Genomic DNA, 20,128 nt, shown 5'->3' with positions numbered 1-20,128 from the left:
CTGTACTCCCTCCTCTTGAGGATTAGCTTGAGACAGAGATCAGCAGAGATAACGGTGCATCCTAACTGACCTGCCACCTGCTGCGAAGATGAGAAAGAACTCCACAAGTGGCGGACAAGGTGTCCTCTTACTCCCACCACCAAGAAGAACAACCCTTTCAAATCTCCAGATCCCATATCATGGGGACCACCAGAAGCACAGCAGACAAACAGCCATTCATTGTTCATTAATCATCGAGGTGGGAGCCACTGTGCAGAGAGAGGTAGAAAAGAATCGTCCCACTCTCAGGGAACTTCTGGTCAGACGGCGGAGTTAGATGTCAACAAGCAAAATGCCCTAGTGCATGTCTACCTGCCCAACGCTCTCCAGGAAGGGCACTCACCTCCATGAGGACATACAGTGGAGGCACCTGACCCTGAGAAGGGACACTGAGTGAGTCCTAAAGGGTGAGCTGGGACAATCCCAGGCAGGGATGAAGAAAGGGAACAATGCATGCAAGGGCTTCCAGGGGAGGAAGCATTGTGGGTTCCAGAAAGGAAAGTGGCCTCAGAGGTCAGTGTGGACGGAGTTTAAAACCAGAGGTAAAGAGGTGTGATGAGGCCCACAGTGGCCTCCCGGAGACATGAGCAGTGTGGGTCAAGGCCTCATTTATAAATACAGATGTGAGCTGTAGTTTGCCTATTAGATTTTTAGAAAATAGTGCATTAACTATTTTTTATCTTGATTACTGACTTTTGGCACTCCCTTTCCTTTGCATCCTGTCTTTGTCCCTTAACCCTAACATTCTTGGAGAGCCATGAGGGGTTTTAAGGAAAGGAGTCACATGATTAGTTTCCCCCCTTTAAAAGATACTGCAGGGGCGCCTGGGTGGCTCAGTCGTTAAGTGTCTGCCTCCGGCTCAGGTCATGATCCCAGGGTCCTGGGATTGGGCTCCCTCCTGTGTGGGAGGCCTGCTTCTCCCACTCCTTCTGCTTGTGTTCCCTCTCTCGCTGTGTCTCTTTCTGTCAAATAAATAAATAAAATCTTAAAAAAAAATAAAAGATACTGCAGAATTCACTTAGAATAATAATGATGAGATAATTTTTTAAATAGAGTAGCAGGAGCACCTGGGTGGCTCAGTCAGTTAAGATTTGGACTCATGGTTTTGGCTCAGGTCATGATCTCAGGGGTCATGGGACTGAGCCCGTGTCGGGCTCCATGCTCAGCGGGGAGTCTGCTTGAGGAGTCTCTCCCTCTCTCTCTATGCCCCTCCCCCCACTCTCACGCACATGTGCACATTCTCTTATAAATAAATCTTTAAAAAAATAAAAATATAATATAATAAAATAGAGTAGCAGGGGGGCACCTCGGTGGCTCAGTTGGTTAGGTGTCCGACTCAAACTCAGCACAGGTCTTGATCTCAGAGTCATGAGTTCAAACCCTGTTTGAGCTCCAGGCTGGGCATGGAGACTGTTAAAAAAAAAAAAAAAAAAAGTAGAGTAGAGTAGCAAGGAAACCTTCCCATGGAAAATGAACCAAGGATAACAAACCCATTATGAAAATAAACATACTGCTAAGGCAGAGAGAGAAATCTCTTTCTCCCTGATATCCAGTAGTGGTTTAACAAGTTCACTATATGGGACAACCTACACTTCTAATCTCAAGAACTTACAGAGATTTCAAAAGGACTAATGTAAGGATTGAACAGCAAAAAAAGAGGCAGCATCAGGAATTTCTGCTCGTTAACAGTGTAATCCATGCTCTGATAGGCTATACAGCCTGCTGGAAAGCTGGGATCACATTAACAGGAATAAACTACCACAAAAACCTAAAAAAGTAAAACTGTATAACTCAAATTCTCAGCTGACCACACTTCATCCCCTAGAATCTGCTCCACATATTTCTAGAAGTCTCTGGGCTTTTCCCATGTACATGCACCAACACATCTCATCCCAGGAAGCCCCTTATTGGTGCCCGGACCCTGCCCCATTGCAACCAGTGGACAGCTGGGGTCTGGAGCATGAGCCCTGTGACTCTCCACTGCCCCCAAAGCATCAGTTGCTGGGCAGCTGTCAGGCAGTTGCTCTGGGGGCCACTTCCCCTGCCACTGTCACCCGGGCTAACCCCGTGAGCGGCTGTCCTGCCCAAGCAACAGCTGTCTCCCACTCTCTGCCGCGCACGCGAGTTCCAAGATGTCTCCTTATACCCCACTTGATTCACAGAAACAAACCGTGGAAAGACAGTCCTTTCCCATACAGAAATAAGAGTGATTAAACACTGAAATTGTCAGTAGGGGGTAATGAAGTCGAGCATTTTACTTACCAGAGTGAGAACAACTGCTCTCCCCTGGGAAAGATGATCAATGAGGAGGCACGAGGCTGCTACACTCAGGCAGCCTGGAAAGACCCCAGGCGACGGGAGGGCAGGGGCAGGTGCAGGTACATGGGTGCCCCTCCACCAGGGAAAGGAGACACAGTGGTTGGGTAAGGGGGACAGAGGTTTGACTTAACAGAAAGTTGCCCAAGGCTAAAGACAGCCCCGAATCTTGTGCATGTCCCAAGCATACACTGCTCATTTCTTCCTAGAAAAGACCATAACACATATATACATACATAAAATACTACTAAGGGGGTGGTCAACACTAATAAATCCAGCCCCAGGTCAGAAAATGAGGAGCTGGCAAGTAAAACCATAAGAAAAAAAAAGATATTATATATAAAGGGTAAAAAAAAAAATCTGAGTTTTATAATAAGAATCCAGATGGTATGGTTGTTATAACCACGGGTAAAGGTTGAGGGGTCATCTGAGAGATTATTGGTTCAAGGTAGAAAGCCCCTATTTTGCCCTGGTTCAATGACCAGCTGAGCATTGCAAATCTACGAAGAGCTAAAAAGCAACTCCTTACGGCTGGGCCTGCACATCAAGTGCTTGGTAATGAAAATTACTTATTCTACAATGATCAAGTTCCTACCTTTTCAGTGAGCTTCTAGCGGGATCCTCAAAGTGTAGCTCCTTCTCTTAATGCCTGAATCTCTTATGATTGTCTTCATGCCACTAGTCTTTCCTTCACAGCATTTATCAGTATAGGTAATTAAATGTTAATTTGTATGATTATTCATTAAGATCTCTCTCTTCCCCTCTAGAATGTAAACTTCACAAGACAGGGAAATTGGAAAATCACGTTTTGCTACTCTTGCTGGTGTTCCTGGCAGCCAGTGTAAGACCTGACACATACTAGAAGTGCATGTAACAGAGTAACAAAAGCGCGGCCCACTTGAGCTTCAGGCGTTCTGTTGTACCTTAGTTGTAAACAAAGTTTTATTGGAATATAGCCACATGCTTTTGTTTAGGCATCATCCACAGCTATTCTCTAGACACAGTGCAGAGTTGAATAGTTGTGCCAGAGACCATATGGCCCACAACATCTAACGTGGTTACTCTCTGGCCATGTACAGAAAAAGTTGCCAACCCCTATATTAGACCATGGCTTTCACTCAGGTTAGAATGACTCTTTCTTTGTACTCCCAGCACCTTTTTTCTACTGAATAATGCCCCAGACCCTCGGGCTTAAAAAACAATTTTTCACTAGAGATAAAAAGATTGCATGGTTGGAGCCCCTGAGTGGCTCAGTCTGTTGAGCGTCTAACTCTTGGTTTTGGCTCAGGTCATGATCTTGGGGTTGTGAGATCAAGCCCTACATTGGGCTCCACACTCAGGAGGGAGTCCGCTGGAGAGTCTCTCCCTCTGCCCCTCCCCCCACATGTGTGTGCTCTCTCTCTCTCTCTCTAAAATAAATAAATAAATCTTTTAAAAAAAAGATTGCATAGTAAATTTCTCTGCTCAGTAAGAGTCTTCTCTCTATTGCTGAGCTTTTTTTTTCTTTATGCTTTATTACAGAATTTTAAGGCTTCTTGGGATCGTGAGGGATTAATCAACCTTAAACCAGTAAAAGACTCCTCTGGAGTCATCCCAGGAACCACGTTTTCAACAAGACCAGGGAAATGAAGGCTGTGTCATAACACAGACAGAAGCACATGACAGGACAGTAAGTTAACAGAATTATTTGAAGTTGTATGCATTGTAATGAGCTGTGTAAAAATGTGAATACAGAGAAACAAAGACTGAAAGGAAGATTCAGAATGTAGCCAAGTGTTGGGATAAAATAGTGGAATTATCAGTAATTCTTTTTTCTCTTCCCATGTGTTAACCTCCATGGACAATGACACCAATGGCAGCCATGCCAGGCACCCTGCAGTCGACAGGCATTACCTCATGTGGTCCTCACGGCAACCCCAGAGCAAGGTACAGTCTACTCTTGTTACTTGTAATAATTATGTTCTACAAAGTATTTGTGAATACTGAACCACTGCTCCTAGGAGAAACACAGAGTTAGGTTCCTGGGAGCCTCTGGTTACATTTCCATCAACGGATCAACACAGAAAGTTGGCTTGCATGTTTCTATTTCAGGACACATTATTTAATATATTTTGTGGATTTGCTAACATTGAACTCACAGGCAGCAGCACTGTAATCTGTGCTTTGACAAAGTTTACCTAACACATGTTTTCTCTCTGAGTCATGTCACAATATTCTTGCACTTAGGAACCCAAGAGAGAGCACATCAGCTCTGTGATTGGGGGCCATGTTGAACAGTGAAATCACTGACAAAAAGCACAAAGAATGCAAAAAAGGTGGCACCAGAAAACAGAGGGAGAAGGGGACACTTGTGTACAGCATAAGGAGTGAAGCAAGGAGTCTGAGGATTTGGTTCAAATATATTATTATTTTCCCCATTTTATAGATGGGAAATCTCTGGAGAAAGAAAAAAAGAAAAGGTAGCAGGAGTAGATGGTGGGAGAAGGGAGATCCCCATTTTTTTAAGGGAACATTAATGGGTTCAAAATCAGGAAGGCCTTCCTAATGTTGAACTTGCCTTTGAAATTTCAAACCCATTCCTTGTTTTGTCTACTGCCAAGACCAAAAAAGGTTGCTAATCTCTGTGCATATACAGGCACACAAGTCTGTTGACAATTTGGAAGGAATCTGACCTAAGGAACAAGCTAGATTTTTATGGCAGAATTAATAACGAACTGGTACTAATAGACCACCCATGTGCCCTAAGCTTTTTAGGGTGGCAGATTCAGCACAACACACTTGTAGCCACAATGACAGAGACATCTCTGAAAAATGTCATGATGGAGTCCACCAAGTTTTGTTTTCTTAATGGTGTGCAGTGGTGGGGTTTCCCAAAGTATTCAAGACATGTTCAACAGTATTCTGCCAGGCAAAGTTCATTTATTTAGGATCAAGTTTCTTAATGTCAATCGCATATTTTTAAAAAATCAATACATATATTTGAATAAGCCAGGACATTTGCTTAGACACATAAAGACCATCAACCAATCATGATGGCTTCACATTTTGCAGGCCCTTGTAGAACTTATTGAGGGCTTTTCTATTATTTCTCTTTTTATTTGAGGCATTTGCTATGGTTACAAAGCAGAAAATCCAAATGGCCATTTCTTGACATTTTCCATTCAGGGAGAAACTGACCCTTCCACCTGAACATGTATGATCATTACATCAGCCTTTCTGCATCTGAACACAGTCCTCTCAAGGGCTTAAAAGGAGTTCTGTTGCCCTAGAGACAAACATTATTCCCATGCATTTATGCAATCAGATCCCACAACTGCTTCCACTGACTCACTGAAGCTGGGACACATGTATTCAGCATCTATTTAAATATCACTTATTGCCATAGTAGCTAGGCACTTGGACAAGTCTGCTATTTTTGCAAGAAAATAGAAAAACAGTGTAGAGAAATAAAAAGAGGTCGGCGCTAAGGCCTAGCAGTGATCATCTGCCTTGGCAAGTAAAGCAGGAGGGTGAGAATCAGGTCAAACTGTCCCCAGTAAAAGGCGTCAGTCATCTGGAATGTTTTTGTTATCCCGGACAGAAATAGGTCACCTTAGCACATGCAAAGTTGCCCAATTAAAGTTCTTGGGAAGTAAGCAATAAAGGTAGTAGACGTTTAGCAGAAGACCTCTCTCCCTCCCAAAGAAAGCCAAAGTCCTGGAGAAGATAAACAAATCAACACATGTTCCAGGAAATCTACCTCCTTCGACCCAGGTGACTTGCAGGCTCACATTAGGGCACTGGTGACGTGCCACACGGTTCTTATGCAAACTCTGGCTGTGTTTTATCTGCACTAATACCCAGCAAAATGTACTCTGGAGGAACACAGGGCAGGACAGAGGACAGATTTTGTCTACAATGGGGATTCTTGGGCTTCATCTGGCTCAGCAAGAGAGAAATGGGATCAGACAGTGGCATCTGCTTTGGTCCATGAAAGAGCAAGGGCAGTGGGCTTGGCCAACATCATCTGCAAAAGCACCAGACTCAGATCACCAGATGAGGCCCCACCTAACAAGCTGCCCCAAGGCCAATCGACTCTTAGAGACTCCTTTTTGCCATTGACAGAAGAGATAATAACGTCGCTGACAGGATTGTTTTGAAGATCAACCCCATAATGTTTGGAACATAGTCAATACATCAGAACATTGGGTACAGATGCTAATTTTCATGATTTTCAATTACTGCAATCTCCTTCATATAAAGCATTTATATCTACCCTATAATCCCATCCAAATAATTCACACTGTACGCCAGTTAGCTACGCCCTGTCCCTCATGTGTAGTATTGTCATTTTGTGGTGTCACATACCCACCGAAATAAATGTGTTACTGAGAGGACTTGGGTGTAATCATGATGGTTATCAAGAGTTTTCTATGAGGGGATTTTAATAAGATTGGACCCGGCACAAAATGAAGCATGTCATTTACAGAAACACTCAGAAAGGAATATACAAATACATACGTTTAACAAACTTTACATTTGTGCAAATAATACTTTGTGCCAGTAGGAGAGAAGTATGTATCTTCTTGTGCTTAGGCAAATGATAAGTTTTGCCAAATGACAGAAAAACAAATTTGACATTTTTGCTTCGACTCCAAGACTAACCATGTAAAGGAATGTATGCAAATTCTCCTTTCCTGCCTGTTGTTTCAAATTAAGCATTTCTGGGCCTGGACTATGTGTGATAGCCATGGAAATGGTCATAGTTTATTTGTAGCTATTACATAATGTGTACAAAATATATTCAGGGACAGCATAAATGAACTATAGACTCAGTAACAACTAGCAACAATGATATCATTTTAATGGTTTCCCTTAAGTGGTTTCTTGGATTGGGTTGTTTTATTTGTATGTGTATAAAATACTTTTGTTGTATGAAGAGGTCATCGCTAAACGCCAATATTTTTTGTTGCTTTACTAAGTATCCTAAAGGAGGTGTTTATAAGCCTCACAGACTCTTTCTGTAAATTATAATCATTTATTTAGTCAGTAAATATTTAGGGAGAGCACTGCAAAAAATAAAAAGATCAATGAGGTCCAATTCCCACCCATAAGAAGCTTCTTGAGAGAGAAACAACCTCTGACCAGTGACTCAAAGAATGTGTGAGATGGGGTTACACAGAGACAAGATGTGGGGATGATAGATTTGCTTTTAATTAGAAAATTCCTATCAAAAGCAAACCTCTGACTTTAATGTTACAGAAACTACAGAGGCTCTCAACTGGCAGGAAATTCTTTAACTGTGTAGACTGCTAATGAACAATCCCCTAAATGGCACATTATTGGGTTTAGTACATTGATCATCTAGAATATTTACCCAGAGTTGAGCCAACACAAGTAAATAGACCTTCCAAGATGAAGAGCTTTGACTCCCAACACTTACCAGACCCCTCGATCCCCAAGGCAGACCCAGTCACACAGAGACAGCTCAGATTGACAGAGGAAGGAAAAAGCATTCTCTACATCTAATTTGAGACATGAGCACATGTGCTTTGATATTTCTTTTCTTCTTTGTTTTCAAACTTCTCTGCAATCTCTTTCCCCACTTGCTGCAGGCCCCCCTCCCTGTTTCCAGGTTTAGTGTGTTATTTATATCCTTTATACTACACTGTTTCTCCACCCCTCACCCTGTTGTAAATTGACATACTATTTATGTACCAAATTGGAACTGTGCGTCTTGCCTTGGGGTTGAAGGTTAATAATTGTTCTTAGTGAATGAATGATAAAACCACTGCAGAGCCAGGCAGATATAAAAATGTACCTACAATTATGCCTATATTATTATGGTAATTTATAGACCTACAATATAAGGAATTCTCTGGACCCAGAGTCCAATAATCACACAAATTATACCAGAGGCTACACTGGGTTTTGGGTGCACATGCCGCAGAGATGTGTCATTGTGAATGTGAAAGGTACAAGAGAGGTTTGGGGGGACAGAAGCGATTCAGCCGGGTTTGAACATTACAGCCAATTACCTAAGCCAGGCTTGCTTTGTCCCACAGAAATGGAGCACTGCCATTGAATACTTGATATCTTATAGTACTTAGATTCTCATTTTAAAGTGACATAAAGTAAGGCTATCCTATCAGATCAAATAGAAGAGGATTTTTAAACTTGTATCTGAAGGCTAGGAAGAATGCATTTTCAAAACTACAGCCACAGAAGCATCCACCTTTGCCCTCCATGGTCTCCATCAAATGTTGTAGGGACTATACTATACGGTCCAAGAAAGTACTAGCTTAGGGTAGGTCACGGGAAGTGGACTGACCCTACATTATTCTTTCTTTCTCTTATATATATCATGTACAAGAGACAGTATGCTAAGGGAGTCATCAATGACAACACTAGATGTCTTTCTAAGAGCTTCAGAATGCATTTGGTAAAGAACTGCTAAATCTTGTCCATTCCAACATTTAACTAAAAACAGTCATTGGCAGATTTCCCCAGGATGGATTTTCCTTCCTACACACTACAAAATTACTGCTGACCTTATCTAAAATAGTGTGTGCACTTCTGCGATTTATTCTCCGCTTCTTTGAAAACATCATCCAGGGCGCCTGGGTGGCTCAGTTGGTTGAGCGGCTGCCTTCGGCTCAGGTCATGATCCCGGAGTCCCGAGATCGAGTCCCACGTCGGGCTCCTGGCTCAGCGGGGAGCCTGCCTCTCCCTCTGACCCTTTCCCCTCTCATGCTGTTTCTCTCTCTCTCTCAAATAAATAAATAAAATCTTTAAAAAAAAAAAAAAAAAAGAAAACATCATCCATATTTTAATTTGCTCTCATCTGGACCAGGTTTCCACTCGACTTTCAATGTGGATGGATGTTCCTGTTAGCATTTTCCCAGTATAGCCCACCCACCATCTCTTGCTCACTGAATTAAAAAGCCCACAGTGTTGCTGGGTTGCAGCCCCAGGACCGACCTTGCATTTTAAAACTTGGCGGTGGGGGGGGTTGGAGTTAATAAGCTGCACATTTTCAAAAGAAAAAAATTAGGAAAAAACTCAACCCTGATATCATTATGGAAAGAACAGTTTTCATTTCTGAATTGTTGCAAAAATCCAAACTGAACCATAATGCAAAACAAGGAGCAGAAAGCAACAAATCTCAGTAATTTTCCTTTCCCTTTTTTGTAGTAAATTGGTCACTTAGTAATCTGCGAGTATATACACATTCATCATTAACAATCATTCCTATTGCTGCCACTGTATATTTGCATAATAAAGACAAATTTTGGTAACTCAGATTAATTGTAATGTGAGATACCCCTACACCTTGTGTTAGGCACATAAAAGGCACTCAAATGCCAGTTAGAAAAAAAGAGCCTCATACCGTTGGTAGGACTACCAAAGAATCAGCTTGCTTGTATACAAGGTTAGCAAGAACCTGATGATTTTATCACATTGTTGAGATATTTCCAAGAAAATACCCATCTTCCTAATCTGGTTGAAGAGGTCTCTAGTCCACGCAATGCAGACTGTATGTAGTATATTATGTTGAAGAAATCTGCTTGGTCCTCCTGCTAAGCCACGTTCTATGACATACATAGTTTTCCTGAATCCCTATACACCTGAAGGCTCAAATCCCAGTGGTGTTAATTCAGCTTTTTATTCTTCAGAGGCAGACACATTTAAGTAACAAGCAATTTGCTCTCTTACAAAGCTCTGAATGATGGCAAAAATGAATGTTCTGTCAGCACCTTATGGTCAGAAAAGACCTGGCTTTGAACACTGTCTGTACAGCAATTACAAGGGCCTGGATCAAAACGTCTGTTAACAGCCTTACCTATCCCGATGGCATAACTACCCAGCAAAGCAAGTTATTTCATCCGCTACTCACCTAGTTACAAAGATCAAGGATGGGAAATCCCATTCCCCAGTCTCTGAACTAACCAAAATTTCCAACAATGATTTTCTAATATGTGAATTATTATTAAATGGAGACAAATAAACAGAGTATTTTTAATATCAACACTGTAGAGACACCAAAGACATGCTTTACAATGTCAAGTTTCCATCCCCCGGCCAGACTTCCCAGGATTAAGAGAGCACCTGAATACAAATATAGGTAGAGAATTATAAGACAGGAGGTTCTTACATTCTGGCTATCAAGACACATGGGGTGAATTTTAAGTTCTTAAAATTGATGATGAACCTAAATATGCCTTAGAAGAATAGACTTAGGGGCATTTCTGAGATGGTCTCCCATGATAGCCAACTGAGTCCATAATGACCTAAGGTTGAGACTGTCTTAAGAGAAGAAAGGTTAGGGGCGCCTGGGTGGCTCAGTCATTAAGCATCTGCCTTCGGCTCAGGTCATGATCCCAGGGTCCTGGGATCGAGCCCCACATCGGGCTCCCTGCTCAGCTGGGAGCCTGCTTCTCCCTCTGCTCCTCCCCCTGCTTGTATTCCCTCTCTCACTGTGTCTCTCTCCATCAAATAAATAAATAAAATCTTTAAAAAAAAGAGAGAGAGAGAAGAAAGGTTATATATTATAAAGGCTAAGATCAAGTTGCTGCTTTTATAAAGGTTGGAGAGAGCCATTCAACAACTGCATCCACTCTATGCAATTAAACATTGAGCATCTCTCACATTCAATCATAAGAACAGCTGCTATATGGGAAGTCCCTTTGTCTAGTCCAACTCAAGAGTTTTGGTGCTAAGATTCTGGGGGATACCTGTGTTACTTAAGTGCGATGACCAACATGGCGGCTCAAATGTAATGCACTGAGGTTTCAACAGACCCCAGCAGTTCTTGCCACGTTAAGTCATCACATAAATAATGGAGAAGAAATGAACTTGTCTTATAATTCTCCCACCAGTAAAAGCTTAAACTTCCTTCTTAACCTCCCATTCATTTCCCACCTCTGAAAATCCAAGTAATTATCAAGAGATGATCTGCTGTACCAACATAGAGAACACCTGACCCATCAGAACAAAGAGGTAAAAAGTTGTGTTCTTCTGACCATGATGCTGGATCAGTATCAATCCTTAGATAGCAGTGGTTCATGAACTGTAATGATGGTGGGCCTCTTGAAACACTGATTGCTGCCTCCCTCCACTTTTGATTCAGCAGGTTTGGGGTGAAGCCTGAGAATTCGTATTTCTAACGAATTCTCAGGTGATGTCATCCTGCTGGCTCAGGGACCAAACTCTGAGAATCACTGTTACACTAGAGGAGTCCATTCACAAATAACCTAAAAGAACAGCCTCTTCAAGTATGCACTTAACAGAACAGTGGAGGAAGGGGACATCTAGGTCATGCAGAATTGGTGGTGGCAGGGGCCAGTGCAAATAACTTGGCTGAATAATCCCTGCTTCTTTTATGACCAGAGACATACTTTGTGTGCAGCAGGGGCTCAGAGAAGGCTTGCCTTTCCTGTCCCTGCCAGGGGACTATGTTACACCTAATTACCAGTGCTACTGCCTATACCTGTTGGGAATATCTACTAGTTTAGTCAACACTGGACCCACCATGTGCCAGGCACTATTACAAACTGAGCGGGGCTTGCCAGCTCAGGGTGGCTGGGCAGAAGTTATTGAAACATGAAATAGCCTGATAGCCCTCCTTAACCAAGTCAGATGGATTTGAGGGATCCCCCACAAGCCTTCCACAGCTGGGGCCAATACTCAGATGCAGGTTAAGCATACATTTTAGCCCTTGGAAAATTGCAAAGCAGATAACTTGCATAACAGGAGAAAAAGACCTTGGCTTGCAATTTTTGGAAAAATCCGTTCCAATGCTAGGGCTCATTTGTCTTTTCTTCATTTCTCAAAGCAGTATCTTATTTTTCCAAGAAACGGTCTTGGGCCAGATTTCTATTTTATAATTTTCTGATTATTTTTATGACCGAGTTTCTCTTAGCTTTCATCAGATCAGAACTATGTGCTGGATTCCACATGAAAAAATGTGGTATATGAATGTTTAGAGGCTATGCTTACTGATATTTACACATGAGAGACTTTCACTTGGATCAGATATCAATTTTTTCTTGATCTATCACAGCATTGCCACAAGCACAGGAATAGTCTAAGTCTTAAATGTTGAACTACTTATACTAATTATGAAGACCTTTCCCCTTCAAAATTTTCTGTGGTATTACCTGAGATGTTCACATCAATATCCTGTCTTGTTGTATATTCCTGCAATTCATGTAATATATCACCAGGTGGTAGTAATACATCAGTACCTCTCAGCCTTGAGTAGGGCTCTTGGCAAAACTACTTCCCATTTTCACTTTATTCAGTATGAAGGGTTTGTATATGCTGGATATCAGACTAGGAACCAATAATAGGAAAGATGGACTTATATGGCCCTTCCTTTAGCACAGATATAATTATTTAAAAGAAAACAGCTAAACTTCAACAAACAAGAAACACAAGTTGTAAAGATATTTTAGTGCAGCTCTTAAAAGAAGAAACTAGAACTTGGTGAGGTCTAGAATTTCTCAGGTAGGACAGGAATAAATTATCTCTGGTGATATGTCTATTCCAAGGACCAGGGTAGTTTTAGGAAAAAAGGGATTCCCCTCCTGCAGGAGGTTGGGCTCTTTAGGAGGAAGCATCCTGAGATATCACAAGTGTGGGCTCCATCCAGTAGGCTGTGAATTAGCAGCCCCCAAGAGCCCCATCTTATTTCTCCAGGGCCCCCACCCATCTTGGTGGGAGGGTCATTTCACAGCCCCTGATGAACATCAGAAAGGCTGGGGCTGAACTGTTTTTTCCAGTCCCTGAGCTGAAAGGCTGGGGGAGAAGAAACAGGAATCAGGAGTGTCCTCTGGGGACTGCTGATTTTGTGTCGGGGGGGTGATTTGGCCCAAGTCACAAAAGGAGAGTGACATCTAGGCCATGTCTGGGGATAGGCCAGGGTTGGCAGCCATGGCCATAGATAAATGTCAAGAAAGGTATCATAGCTCAGTGTGGCTCAGAAATGGCTGCAGTGGTCCTACCTGGAGTTACCTCGTGAATGGATAAATGAGTGAAAAGAAAGTGGTCCCCCTACCTGTGTCCACGCTCACAGGTGGTTTTTAGTAAGTGCATCAGAACAGCCAGCAGACTAGCCAGGAGCAGTGGCTGAATCAGTGAGAGATGGGGAGGAAATGGACTGGCACCTGTGGGGTACAGGGCTCCCTGGTGAGGTACAAGGCATAGAGTCGGGGAGGGGGACAAGAAGAGGCTTGGGGGCTGCCCATGAAGGACCAAGGGCACATAGGTGGACTGATCTAACCCTAGGAAGGACAGATTCTCATATTCCTTTAACATCCAGTGGTGGATGTTAAGACAACAGAAGGAAGCAACTTCAGGGTTTTCTTAGTAATCTCCACGTGATTTTTCTCTTATACTTGAACTGATAATTCATAAGAAAGCTACTATTCATATAATGAAATGATGAGGGGCACCTGGGTGGCTCAGTCAGTTAAGCGTCTGCCTTCAACTCAGGTCATGATCCTGGGGTCCTGGGATTGAGCTTGGCGTCAGGCTCCTTGCTCAGCAGGGTTAAAAATCTTCCATTTCTTAAATCTACCCCCCTGGCCCTTTACTCAGCTTCCTCTGAACCCAGACATAGTAAAAAGTGATTCCTAATGAATCTTCCTGAGTCTCTGGCTGGACTGGGCTCAGTCTTCCTCTGGGGTCTTCCCAGTTCCCGCTCCCCTGCCTGCACAAGCCATGCACGCACTCTGCTCCCAAGAGCCTTTTCAACCTCTCTTTCAGACACCATGTTTGCTGCCTTCGTCCTGGGCAAAAGAATTGAACAAACCAGGTGTAAAGCCAAACCTAGACCTACCTGGCAACAGATAATTCCAATCTTAAACATGTATCTAAGAGAAACGAGTGCCTTTGCCCACCAAAAGGCGTGCAGACAGGGAGGTTCACAGCGGTTTCATTCAAAAGTACCCCAAATCAGAAACAATTCAAATTTCCATCAACAAGTGAATGAATAAACAAATTGTGGTTTATTTATACTACAGAATGATAACACAGTATTTAAAAATGAGAGAAAACAATTACCGATAGGAACAACATGGAAAAACCAGGGCACCTGGCTCCAGATTAGGCTGCTCAACAGTCCCCTCGTGGTGCCGCTTCTGTCAGTGGCACACGAGGCTGAAGCGTGTCCCCAGGGAGAAGCCACCGTGTGGACCTCTCTCCTGCACACCCAGGGCGGGAAAGGAATGGCCTCTTCTCATCTTCTTTTGGAGCCACAGCCACAACAAAGTGGCCGTTTCTGTGTAACTTTTCTACTGAGGGGAAGGGGCAGGAGGATGCCATTTGGTTATTTTAATCCCAAGAATCTGGGGTCTTGGACTATTTTTAAATAAAATCCACGAGACAGGCCCAAAGCCCAGATGGCCAGCTCCTGTTGGAACCTCCAGCACCTGGTCAAGGTGGGAGGTTCCTGGAGAAGAACAGAGGAAGGCATCATGTCACGAGGGCTCTCTTCCTGAACGCGCATTTTATCGGTGAGTGTTCTTGGCAAGTGTAAGCATGAAGGCAGCATCCTGGTGCCAGTCACTCTGGGGCTCAACAGAAGACAGTTCTGTCCCCGAGACAGGCTACGGCAAAGGCTCTCCTGGGCCAGGAAAAGGGATCCCAGACAAAAGGAATTTAGCTTTCCATGCCTACTTCAGGAAGACTACTGGACCCCTGAGCATGGCTCTCGTGCAAGCTTTCTCTGCTTTGGCACTACTGACTTTCTGAGGTCAATAATTCTTTTTGGGGGGAGGGGCTGTCCCACCCATTCTGGATGTCAGCAGCACTGCCTCCCCCAGAAGTGACAACAAATTGCCAAATGCCCCTCGGAGGCCAACATTGCCCCTGGTTGGAAGCCAGTGCTTGAGAGTAAGAAAAGCCTCAGATGAGGTGAGATCTGGGAAAAGGTGGGGAAGTAGCCCTCTGCCCAAATGTCACAGTGGCTTAGCTGACTTCACGGTTCTTCAGAAGCACTGCCTGCCCCCTGACAGAGGACACATTTATTTTCTCTCCGGCTCCCCCTACGAGATGGCCAGGTCCTCAGGTGGACTGAGTCTGTGTGAGTCACCGCTGTCATACCAGGGCCTGACCTGAAGCTGGCCCTCATAAATATCCACTGAGCCCATAGAAAGGATTCTGGGACATGGTGCTAACTCTAATGCCAAACTGCTACCTTGTCATGTACTTAAAAAAACTCATGTTTTAAAGTCACAGTTGGTGGTCGTTGCAAAATACCAGAAGGGGGTCAGCAGGGCACTGGCTGAGTTATGTCCATAAATGCTGCGGGGTCCATGTTTTTCAGACTGTGGGTTAGACCCCATTTGTAGGTAATACAGTCAGCTTTGTGGGTCACAAGCAGCATTCTTAGTGGAAAAGAAAGGAACAGAATGCAACACATCAAGACATATCACATACACTAAGAGAGTTTCATGAAACTTTTATATATATGTGTGTATAGATATATGTGATACATGATATACAATATTATATAGACAGCGTATACATAGAAGTATATGAATTCTCAGTTGTATAACAATAAATTTAAAAAAACCACAACCTAATTTTTATAGTCCCCTAAACAGTAACTAAACACCACTCACTGAGCCTCAAGGGTGCTGTAAGGATAAGAAAACATTTGTGAAATAGACTGGCTTCCTCCCCTGGAAGGCAATACTAGCTTACACAGAAGAACTATGACATCATCTCAAAAGGACTGCTGAGTGAGGTTCTATGGAAATCTGAAAGAGTTCAAACGCATCTTAAATCATCACAGTTCTTGATTTTTGCAAACTAGCAGAGCCCATTAAGAAGGGAATGAAATGGATTTCCTTGGAAGCCCCGCCCTGCCCATGAGCCATTTTCATATCCCTGAGCAATCTGAATCTTTGTGAAACTCCCAAATTTAAGTGAGTTAGCCAGAACCACAGGATGCAAAGCCTCAGGGAATGACCATGAGGTGTGGGCAAGCTTGTTAACTCCACTGCAGAGGAAGGCTGATTAAAAAGCCAGCTCCTGGAGCCAGGTCACTTGGGTTGGGATCCTAGGAGACGGGTGGGCCGGAAACTTAACTCCCCTGTGTCTATTTCCTCCTCTGCCGCATGGTACAATAATAGTACCCATCTCATAGGGTTGTCATAAGGATTAAATGAAAAAAGGCTCACAAAGCGCTTGTTAATAATTCAGATTTCAGTATGAAAGGTCAGGCTAATTGAGCTCACATTTTGTGATTGTTAGTTTCCCTCCCCTTTGCCAATCAGGATAGTAACAATCAGGCTATGAAGAATAGTAACAATCAGGCTGTGAAGACTTTTTTTTTTTTTTTTAAGATTTTATTTATTTATTTGACAGAGAGAGACACAGCGAGAGAGGGAACACAAGCAGGGGGAGTGGGGGAGGGAGAAGCAGGCTTCCCGCTGAGCAGGGAGCCCAACGTGGGGCTGGATCCCAGGATCCTGGGATCACCACCCGAGCCCAAGGCAGACGCTTAACGACTGAGCCACCCAGGCGCCCCCAGTCTGTGAAGTCTTACGTTATAAACCAGAAGACCCGTGTTTCCTCCTCCTGTTTCAGAAAAAAAACAGCTTCCTCATTTAAAAAAGAGTGAGGGGGCACCTGGGTGGCTTGGTCGGTTGGGCAGCGGACTCTTGATTTTGGCTCAGCTCATGATCTCAGGGTCCGGGGGATCAGCCATGCATCTGGCTCTGTGCTCAGTGGGGGACTCTGCTTGAGAATCTCTCTCTTCCTCTCCCTTGCCCCTCCCCCTGTTCTCATTCTCTTTCTCTCTCTGTTAAATAAATAAATAAATAAATCTTTAAGGGAAAAAAACAAAAACACCTCAGCACATATAACCCCCACAGTATTTTAGGTAAGAAGTGACAGAAAGGTAAAATTTGGTAAAACCTCCATCACAGTGGCACCTAATCTCTTCAACACCTTGATGGATCCCCGTCTTGGGAAACATTTATCTATTGTTAGTATTGCCCAGGTACAAAAAGCTTCAAGGAATCTTCTTTTCTCTACCACTAGGCTGGTGGTTCTTGTATATTACACTTTTCTGCTTGAATTTTTGCAACAAATGGAAGCTGTCATTCCTCCCTACAATGACTGCCCGGGGGGGAAAAAAGGAGAAGCTAAGGGATTTTTGCACGCACGTGTGCACATGCATGCTTGTGCCTGCGTGCATGCGTGTGTGCACACATCCTTTCAGCTTCTCTTTTTTCTTTCCTTTTTAGCATGTGTGTGCGCGTGCATGGGAGTGTGTATACATGCATACATGCATGTAAGTGCAAGCATGCTTATATGTGTCTAAGGAAAATGATGAGATTTAGACATGCCGATGCTTTAGTAATTTAGTTATATGTATAATGTAAGCCAATAAGGAAAAATTACCTGGATTTCTTAATTTAAAATGTATAAATATAGGGAATTCTGATGAAGGTTTAACATACTGTTTCTGCCTAATCCAACACAGACAGCTCCTCGGATACGCTCAGATACACACATACACATCCGATAAATTCATCCATCTTGCAAATACCTTCCATCTCCACATCTATAGGGGAAAAAATCAGTAAATCTCTTATTAACACTTTAGAGGCTGATTTTTGAGGGCTGTCCTATACCTGTCATAGGTATAACAGATTATTTTTGATTGGATTATTCTCTATACCTAGAATGAACAGATGAATATACAAATAATTGTATCCCTTGTGATGATAAAGATTGACCTTATTTCAACTTGTATAATTAAGTTATAGAAATCAATGTGGCCTAAGGAAATTAAAGATAGATGAAAATAAGAGAAATGAAAATCTATATGTTTGCCTTTGCATCTTCCTATACTTCAGCTTCCATGGGGATTTTGTAAATGAGTGATCTCCGTACCCATCATGGAAGCAAAGACAATTTTCACCCCTTTGGTGCTACTGGGAAGTGAAGAAGGCAGCTGAAAAAATAAAAGGAAGGAAAGATGGGGGATAGAGGGAAATTTATAAAATATAGAGAGAGAGCAAATGCAAATTTGCCAATGTTTTGTAATTTGGGTGATTTCTAAAAATTATCTACCAGGTTTCACAAATACCACGTATAAGATCTACTTTAGTCTTTATTAAATAATTCGGATAATGGAGGTATATAATAAGATCATTTTGGTGTGCAAAACATATTAGTAAGAAGAGAATATGTTACAGGTGCACAGTTCTTCAAATACTTTGTGAATATATTAACTGGGGAAGGCTAACTGTTGTAACAAACTAACCTCAAATCTCAGTGACTGACTACAAATAAGCTTTTATTTTTAACATGTGGAGGGGTGGCTCTCCTGGGTGGCTCTCCTCTATGCCACAAGGAAGGGACCCGTGCTCCCTCCATGTAGGTGGTTCTGTTATCTCCTAGGGCAGTGTTTTTCAAATGTTCCTGTGCACAGGTATTGACCTGAAGATCTTGTTAAAATGCAGATTCTGAATCTCTCCCTTGGATACTCTACATCCACAGGCAGAATTAGAAAAGGATAAATAATAAATGACAATGTGGGCAGGAATACATCTCATGGGCCAACATCTCAGAGCTGGTCTCAGTCCTACAGCCACACCTAATTGCAAGGGAGGCTGGGTAATATACTCCAGCTATGTGTTCAGGAGGAAAAAACAGTTTTATTAAGAGTTAGTCACCCTCTGCCACAATAAGAAAAGAAGCAACGAACTAAAGAGATTTCAAACATCTAAATTATTAATCCTTCCTACTTGTAAACTTGAATCAGATTTATTCAGGAACAGAAGGCACAACGCTCCTAACTAAGCCATTGTTTCTGTTGAAACCCTAAAGCCGTAGTCTAAAGCATTCATTGTAAATTCTTAAAGCTGTCAGAAAGCAATATACCATAAACATGAATTTCTTAAGCAAGTCATAAGGGACTAGCTACAATTTTCTTTCTCTAGAGATTAGACAAGTAAGTTTTCTTCTTAGACACTGTCGGTACTGTAACTTGACAGTTTATGTTAACCCCTAAAATACAGTAAAATGTTTGCCTCTTGAATCCAAAAAGGTATTCCTTATCCTTATGTCATCATTCTACTAGAAGAACCAATTCAGAAAGATAGATGTGTTCTCCAGACTAAAAAGACGGAGGGAGGAGGCTCTGCCTGCAGAAAAAATTGTTCAGCGATTGGATTCTGTCTTATCCAAAGAATGACAGCTTCTCAAAAGATCATTATCAAAATACAACACTTTTACTTCCAGTGCCTGGTACCTGTTGATTCAGAAGTAGTTGTGATGGGGTAGAGGGCGTGTGAAGGTGATCTTTTTGCCTCAGGTGAGACCACCTGTGAGCAAAGGGGAGCCAGATTCGGAGGTCGTTGAGCCAGGAGAGGGTGGAAAAGCGAATTAATTTTGAACATCACCTTAAAGCAAAACCACAAGGGGCCTCTGCCCAGGACCCCATACTTTAAAGGGCTCTGTTGTGGCTCTTCCTCCTCACAAGGCAAGAAGCCCAGGGTACCAAGGGGATGTGCCCTAGCAGACCCCTATTTCCTCCTCCTCCTAGACCAGCAAAGCCCAGTAGAAATGTTAGGAGGGCCACAAATGAGATCTCCATACATAATTTTAAAGTTGTTAGAAGTCCCATTAGAAAGTAAAAAGGACACCAGTGAAATTAATTTTAATACTATATTTTATTTAACCCAATATATCCAAAATCTTAGTATTTCAATATGTAATCATTAATATAAAATATTCACTTCCCTTTTCATATTAAGTCTTCAAAATCCAG

General features: G+C 42.6%; 1 protein-coding gene across 18 annotated transcripts in view; it reads right to left on the bottom strand.

Annotated features, from left to right (window-relative positions):
* The window catches only part of RGS6 (regulator of G protein signaling 6), a 647,729-nt gene that overhangs the window by 385,566 nt on the left and 242,035 nt on the right, over positions 1–20,128 (bottom strand). Inside the window, exon 1 of one of the 18 annotated variants that reach the window (XM_073895506.1) lies at positions 2,951–3,060. The exons of the other annotated variants lie outside the window; for them this stretch is intronic. The gene's annotated coding sequence lies outside the window, so the exon portion shown is untranslated. Of the gene's footprint in view, positions 1–2,950; positions 3,061–20,128 lie in introns of those variants that run through there. 18 annotated transcript variants of the gene reach the window in all.

This window comes from Callorhinus ursinus, unplaced genomic scaffold, assembly GCF_003265705.2.
Source record: "Callorhinus ursinus isolate GAN/ISIS: 27379988/994484 unplaced genomic scaffold, GSC_fseal_2.0 scaffold8, whole genome shotgun sequence".
Lineage (NCBI taxonomy): Eukaryota > Metazoa > Chordata > Mammalia > Carnivora > Otariidae > Callorhinus > Callorhinus ursinus.
The sequence above is the reverse complement of the archived record's forward strand: the minus strand, read 5'-3'. Positions and strand labels throughout refer to the sequence as shown.